At 37.6% G+C, this 8,121-nt stretch overlaps 1 pseudogene; it reads right to left on the reverse strand.

The window, feature by feature from the left end:
* Window positions 1-3,346: 3,346 nt before the first annotated feature.
* Window positions 3,347-3,475, reverse strand: LOC115303292 (annotated as a pseudogene).
* Between the last annotated feature and the right edge of the window lie 4,646 nt (window positions 3,476-8,121).

Genomic DNA, 8,121 nt, shown 5'->3' on the forward strand with positions numbered 1-8,121 from the left:
AAGCGTACAAAACATGTGTACATTTTGATGACAATCATAAATCAAATATTCACATAACCTATAAAGTTTACTTCTAGGACTCTACTTCTTAGAAATACCTTCAAAGACAAAGACGTTTACTTAAGGTTGCTGACTGCCACATATTTTATTGCTGTTTGAATTTTTTTAATTCCAATTATTGTAACATTTAATTTTTTAAGCTGTCTCTGCTTAATCACAGCTCTGTTCTGGTTAAGTAAGGGAATGAAATAGTAGATCTTGGAGCCTGGGAGTTAAACAGAAGCAGTGCTCTCTACCCTGAAGCCAAGGCAGTGCTGGAAGCATCAGCACCAGCATGGAGGCAGGCTTGTGACATCCTCCGACAGGACAGTGAGTGGACCTGACCCCTGGACAGAGAGAAGGACCTGAAGGATCTGTGAGATTGCAAGAAGTCAGCACCCCCAGGAGATTCAGAAGTCCCCCAAGGACAGTAAAGGGATATTACATGTATGTCTGGGGAAACGAGCACTTAAAAGTCTTTATTTATTTATTTTTGTACTTAAAATTATTTTTTATTTTTGTAAAACTATAGATATACAGAAGAGTTGTGAGGATAGTGCAGTTTCCATTCACCCTTCCCTTCCCTTCCCACACGTTAGCATTTTCGGTTACCATGTGCATTGACTGAAACTAAGAATTTAACCTTGCTATAATATATTCACTGAATTATAGACTTCACTTGGAGTTTTCCAGTTTTCCCACTAATAGTATTATTTTCTGTTTGAAGATCTAAACAGGATACCACATTGCATCTAGTTGTCATGTTTCTTAATCTCTTCTGATCTATAATTGTTTCTGAATTTTTTCTTTTCTTTCATGATCTTGATGCTTTTGAAGAGTACTGGCTTGGTGTTTTGTAGGATGTCTCTTGATCTGGGTTTTTCTGATATTTTCTCATGATTAGAGTGGGTTGTAAACTTTTGGAAAAAATACTACAGAGCTGAAATGCCTTCTCATTGCATCATATCTGAGGTATATGATATCAGTATACCTTATAACTGATGATGTTAACCTTGATCCCTTGCTAAGGTAGTTTCTGCCAGATCTGCTTACAATAAAATCATTCCCCTCCCCTGCCACTTAAAAGTGAGTAACTGAGGGGCGCCTGGGTGGCTCAGTCGGTTAAGCAGCCTACTTCGGCTCAGGTCTGCATTGGGCTCTGGGCTGACAGCTTAGAGCCTGGAGCCTGCTTTGGATTCTGTGTTTCTTTCTCTCTTGCTCTCTCTGCCCTCCTCTGCTCATTCTCTGTTTCTCAAAATTAAATAAATGTTTTTTTAATAGTTTATTGTCAAATTGGATTCCATACAACACCCCATGCTCTTCCCCACAAGTGCCCTCCTCCATCACCACCACCTCTTTTCCCCCCTCTCCCTTCCCCTTCAACCCTCAGTTCATTTTCAGTATTCAATAGTCTCTCAAGTTTTGCATCCTTCTCTCTCCCCAACTCTCTTTCATTGCTGCTATGAACATTGGGATACATGTGCTCTACAGATAGAATTCTAAAATCAAATGTGAAATGTTAACAATTAGGAAAACTGGGTTAAAGATATATTAAAAGTCTTGGGATTGTTTTATTTTTTTAATATTTTTACAAATTTTCTCTAAGTCTGATATGAAGTAGCAATTTTCAGAGTAGTAGAAGCAGTAATGTGAATGGTCATTAAGCACTTGAGAGGATGTTCAATCCCACTGGCAATGTGGGAAGTGTAAACTATTATGATAATGAGATATAATTGCATACATATTATAATTTGGAATTCTTCCAAGTACATATTAAGAGAAACAACATATAGGCAAAGGAAGATGCACAAGAAAGTTCATTAAAGCACTGTTTGTATAATTACTGTTTGGAAGCTTAAATGCCCATTTATAAAGGAACAAATAAATAATCCAGGATACTTATAGAAAACACTAGTAAAAAAAATCAACCAACGGGATCTACATACAGTAGTGCTGATAATCTCAGTAACAGTGTTGGTTGTTAATTGCAAGTGAAAAAAGGATATGCAACAACATTAATTAAGTTATGTACACTTAAAAAACACAGTGGTGTACTCTATGTATTTATATATATTGTTTGTGGTATATGCAAAGCTAATAAAAGTATAAACATATCCACGGGGAAAATAGTCACTAACATGTCTTGAGTAGTTACTTCTGGAAAATGAAAAGAATGGGAGAATAACATTAGCAGCATCTGCATCCTCTTAATTCTTAAGAAAAAAAATAATAAAGGGTCCCTGGGTGGCTCAGTCAGTTGATTTTTTCTCAGGTCATGATCCCAGGGGCGTGGGATGGGGCTCCAAGTCCAGCTCCATGCTGCGTGTGGAGCCTGCTTCGGATGCTCTCTCTCCTTTTGCCACTTTCCCCCAATCATGCTCTTTCTAAAAATAATAAAATAAAATAAAATAAATAAAATCTGAACCACATATGGCCAATCATTAACATTTAAAAAATATTGATAAAAGTATATGTGTTCTAGTATTATTTTTATTTTTTTCTATATTGTTGATTTATATTATCATTTTTTTAAAGGAGATTAAAGAGACCTAATTATAGAGTTCTTAAATGTGGAGATAGGAGGGAGAGGAGATGGAAGTGCCTTTAATTTTTTTTAAATGGAATTAGATGAAAAGGAACATTCTGATGAGTCTGTTCATGAGATTAGCTTTGAAGTAATAATTTAAAATAATGACAGGGAAGTAATTAATGAATCAGCAATTTGTACCTTTATGTTAGCTTCTTTCCCTTCCAAATGTTAAGAGCTGTATTGTAACATCTAATGTTGAAACTGAACTGTTTTAGAGAGGTATATCATTTTGATTTTAATCCCTCGAGTAATGCATATTAATTGTTAAAGACCAAGAGTACTATTGAAATAATTAACCATATGCTGTCATCCAGAGAAAATTATGATTAACTAACTGTTAATCTTCACAGATCTTACTCAGTAAAATAAGTACCCGTGTACTCAAATTTTTAAGGAAAGCTTGGGACCCGTTTTTATAGTTCCAATCATGAGACTCGTGCACTGGTGCCATCTGCTGACACACTTCACACACATTATAGATGCCGTGGAGTTATTTTTGAGATATGAACACGTAAAAAAAATTTAGACGCACCATAAATTCAGCATCTACCATTTCCCTGGTATTACACAAACACGTGCACACACACATCTGCACATATATGTATATGCTTATATATGTGTATATATGTAAGCAAATTCTTTAATAGTTTATTATTATTATTTTAAAACTTATTAATTTATTTTGAGAAAGACAGTGCAAGCAAGGGAGGGGCAGAGAGAGAATCCCAAGCAGGCTCTGCATTGTCAGCACGGAGCCCGATGCAGGGCTGGAACTTATGAACCCTGATATTAAACTGATAAGAACAGATACTACACTTGATCTTAGCCAAAAGGCCGAGAAGCGATTCATGAACCCTGATATGATGACCTGAGCCAAAACCAAGAGTCAGACACTTAACCAACTGAGCCACCCAGGCTTCCCTGAGTTCTCTTTATTTTAAAGAAAAATTTACCTTTGAGGTGTCTGGGTGGCTCAATGGGTTAAGCAACTGACTTTGGCTCGGGTCATGATCTCACGGTTTATGGGCCTGAGCCCCGCATCGGGCTCTGTGCTCACAGCTCAGAACCTAGAGCCTGCTTTGGATTCTGTGTCTCCCTCTCTCTCTCTGCCCCTCCCCTACTCATGCTCTGTTTCTCTCTGTCTCAATAATAAATAAACATTAAAAAATTAAAAGAAAAGAGAGAAATTTACTTTTCCAAGGCTACCAAATTAGTCCTATTTGTTTGCAAAGTCCACTTTATTCACATATTGAATGGTTTCTATATCTCTTTAAGATTGCAGGGTTTTGTTTTTTTTTTCTTTTTTTCTTTCTTTTTTTTTAATTGAGCCAAGAAAGACTTTATTGGGATCTGCAATTCCCGGGCGTGAGGTTCCATGACCCCAGGAGGGGGGAGTCAGGGAAGTTGCTAAGATTGCAGTTTTTAAAAAAATGGAGTAAAAGCAAACATCAAGAGGCAGCAACTACAGGATAAAATCATAACAATTAATAATTAGACCTCAAGTTAGTGTCTTCTGAGTAATTGGGGGAGCTGTTACTTTCATAAAACAAAAACAAATGCTATGAAAAGGTAACAATAGAAAAATGATAAACACTTGTAAAATAAATATAGAAGTGTCATGGGGAACAAAAGAATCAGTATCAGGATCAAAAGATAAAGTCAAGAAATTACCCAGCGCCGGAAGTGGTGTCTCCTGAGACTTGGACTGGAGGCAGAAAGTGGTGGGAAAAGAGACTGTAGCTTTGAACTCTGTGTGTATTACTTTGATAAATACAAGATGTGATCTGAGTGAGTTTTTGTTTGAGATGATGAAAAAGTTTTAGAAATAGATGGTAGTGATGGTTTCACAGCATTGTGAATGTAGTTAATGCCACTGAACTGTATATTTTTAAATAATCAAATGGCAATTTTTATGTTTACATATATTTTACCACAATTTAAAAAAAAAAAAGCATAACCCAAGGGAAGATCTGTCTTCTGCTGAGTGTGTCCTAACAACACCTGTGTTTAGGGGAAACACCATGTCCCGGATTCTACAAGATGAGTTTAAGTGACTACAGCTGTGAAGAATCTAAGACCTATGAAACTGGGGAATTGCAGTGTTCCCAGTGAGAATATTTGCTTATTTCTGGATGTGATGCTGTCTATTCAGAATAAAAAACATGAGTCACCATTAAACAGGGCCTTCCAAGGGGAAAAGTTCCCATTTTACAAATGGCTTGCTCTTTTTTTTTTTAATATAATCTTGGGATTTTAACTAAATCTCTTTTCATTCTAGGATTAACATTAAAAGAGTCACTTCAAAAGTGGTTGAGGTGACTAATCTGGGAAAAACAAATAGATTCTAAGAGCGGAGGCAGTGAGGAAAAGCCTGGGGTGGGAGCAGCCAGTCCAGGCTGCTATAGATAATCTCACAAACGGTAAACACTGATGCTGGCATCACCCACAAAAGGGTGTGTGGCAAGACTAAACATTGGTGAATAAGGAGACATTCATGGTGCCTACACAAACTGAGCACTGTGATATAATTTCCCTCGAGGAAATTTTCTCTAGGAGAAATTCCTGATCCATATCTTCTCTGGATATCTTCCTAAACGGTCCCAGATTCAACATGCTGAGTGCATGACTGGAGATGCCATGCAGCCATCATGAACAATCTACTCAGCTTTAAAGAGTTTACGGAGTATAAAAGAGTGTGTGTGTGAAAATCAGATTCATAAGGGTTTGTGTCAGGAAGCGGAGAGAATCTCAGGGAAGAAGAGACACCAAATCACTAAAAATTTGTTTAGAAATGGCCCATGAGAGAGAAGGAGAGAAAAAAGAGAGAGAGACAGAGAGACAGAGAGAGAGAAATGGCCTGTTCAGTAAAAGATATGCAAAGTTATGTGATAATGAGAAGCTATATTTTGCCTATCAAACTGTCAGAGATTAAAATAAAAGATAATGCCAAATTATGCAAAATATACGGGGGGCACAGGTCCATTCTGTGTACTGGTAGTGGGGTTATAAGTACAACTTTACTGAAAGGGGATGTGTGAAAACCTAGAAGGGCCTCAACTCTAAGATTATTTATACTCTGACCTAAAAATTCCACTCAGAGGAATTTGTTTTAGGAAAAGGCACCTGTGCAAATTACTTATCATTGGAAGTCACTTCAATGTCCAAAAGTAAGGACAGTGTTAAATAAATCATATTGCATTAATAAAATAAAATAATATATAGCTAGTAAATTTTTTTAAGTCTAGAAAATGCTAATGTATAATTTTAACTTAAAAATTATATAACACTTCTTCCCTTTCATTTGCTTATTTTCACTTCTCTTCCCTTCTCTTTGCTTTCCTCCCTTTATTTCCCCTTTCTTCCCTTCCTATACAATTTTGTCCTGAAGCCATTACATGGGGTAGAGCAAGGTAGGCATTCACAAGGAGGGGCCAGCTGGCATGGAGAATAGGAAGGCAGAACCGGAGACAGGTGAATAGGGCATTCATATAGGGGGTGAGATGGAGCTGGGGGGAGGTATGAGGCGGGGAATCCAGCATGGAGAGTTAGAGCTTGAGCAGCTAGAAGAGGTGTTCACTCAGAGGGTGACCTATCGTGAGGTTTGGAAACTGAGATAGGGAGCATCCATGGTGGGGGGCAGCCTCCCACAGAGTGTCAGAATCAGAGTAGGGAAAGGGCATCCATATGGAAAGGGGACAGTGGCAGCAATGGAAAATTGGTTGCATACATGGAGATTGATCAAATATGTCAATATGTTAGAGAAACTAAGGGAGAAGGGGGCTATAAATTTGGAAATGGAGATAAAAATGTGGAAGGGGAGAAACCTAATATGAGCTCTCTGGGGTTAGACTGGAATTGGAGGTATTGGTGTGAACTCATGGTTTTTAATGTAAATAAATTTTTAAAAACGCGTGCGCGCGCACATGTGTGTGTGTGTGTGTGTGTGTGTGTGTGTGTGTGTGTAATTGGACCTTTTGGCTGTATTCCCAAGCTCTGCCCACTGACAGAGTCTTGGAGTTTTCTCACCCCAATAACCATAAACACAAAACACTGTTCTCCACTGAAACAACCAGGTGTCTTTGGGAAAATGGCTGGTTCCAGGACAGGGGAAGCATAAGGTGAGCTTAGGGCATCGTGTTGTTTCTCAAAGCAAGGAAGTGCCTAAAGAATAATGGGGGCATGGCAACAGCACCCAGGAGCCAGATTTAAAGGATTTTCACTGACTAATTTGGGGATAGATTATATAGTTCCTTGAATAAAGCAGGAAACCATGAGTCTCTATTGATAGAAATAAATAAGTACATTTAAAATGTGAAAAAGAATTAAATACTTCCAATTCCAAAGTAGATCCACCACAAAATATTTATTACTTATTACTAGTTATAAGAGAAAAGTAATGGTAACCTTAGTAGAGAAACCTGGCAAATTCTACCTTAATCAAGTGAACAAAGTAAACATCACTGCACTGAATGCAGTGGGAAGAACACACATCACTTCCATGTAGAATCTGAATCTAATCAGGACAAACCCACACTGAGGGGCATTCTACAAAATAACTGGCCTTGGGTGCCTGGGTGGCTCGGTTGGTTTAACTCTTGATCTCAGCTCAGATCTTGATCTCACTGTTGTGAGTTTGAACCTCAACCCTGTGTTGGGTTCCATGCTGGGGGTGAGGCCTACTTAGAAAAAAATAGGTACAAAATAACTGGCATATAACCTTCCAAAGAGTCAGTCATGAATCAAAGAAAGCCCAAGGATCTAGATCAGAACCAAAGAGCATAAGGAGAGATACATGACAACTAAAAGAAACACATGATTCTGAATTGGATTATTTTGCTAAAAAATAACATTATTGGGATAAATGGTAAAATTTGAATATAGTCTCATTATCAACAATAGCCAAACTATGGAGAGAGCCCAAATGTCCATCAACTGATGGATGAATAAAGACATGGTATTTATATAATGGAATATTGCTCAGCCATCAAGAAGAATGAAAGCTTGCCATTTGGAACTACATGGATAGAGCTAGAGTGTACTATGCTAAGTGAAATAAGTCAACCAGAGAAAGACAAATACCATATGACTTCCCTCATATGTGGAATTTAAAAAACAAAACAGATTTACATATGGTAAGGGGGGTAAACAAACCACAAGAGACTCGTAAAAATAGAGGACAAACTGAGGGTTGATGGAGTGAGGCAGGTGGGTAGGAGGTGGGCTAAATGGGTGATGGGTATTAAGGAGGGCATTGGTTGTGATGAGCACTGGCTGTTGTATATAAGCGATGAATCATTGGACTCTACTCCTGACACCAATATTGTACTGTATGTTAACATACTAAAATTTAAATTAAGAAAAAAATTTAAATAGAGTCTGCACTAGATGGTAGCATAATGTTAATGTCTTGGTGGACTGTTGCATTGTAGTTATATATAAGCACATGTCCTTGTTTGTAAGAAAGATAACTAATGGTTTAGAAAAAAACATTC

The sequence above is a fragment of the Suricata suricatta genome, chromosome 9 (genome assembly GCF_006229205.1).
Source record: "Suricata suricatta isolate VVHF042 chromosome 9, meerkat_22Aug2017_6uvM2_HiC, whole genome shotgun sequence".
Classification (NCBI taxonomy): domain Eukaryota; kingdom Metazoa; phylum Chordata; class Mammalia; order Carnivora; family Herpestidae; genus Suricata; species Suricata suricatta.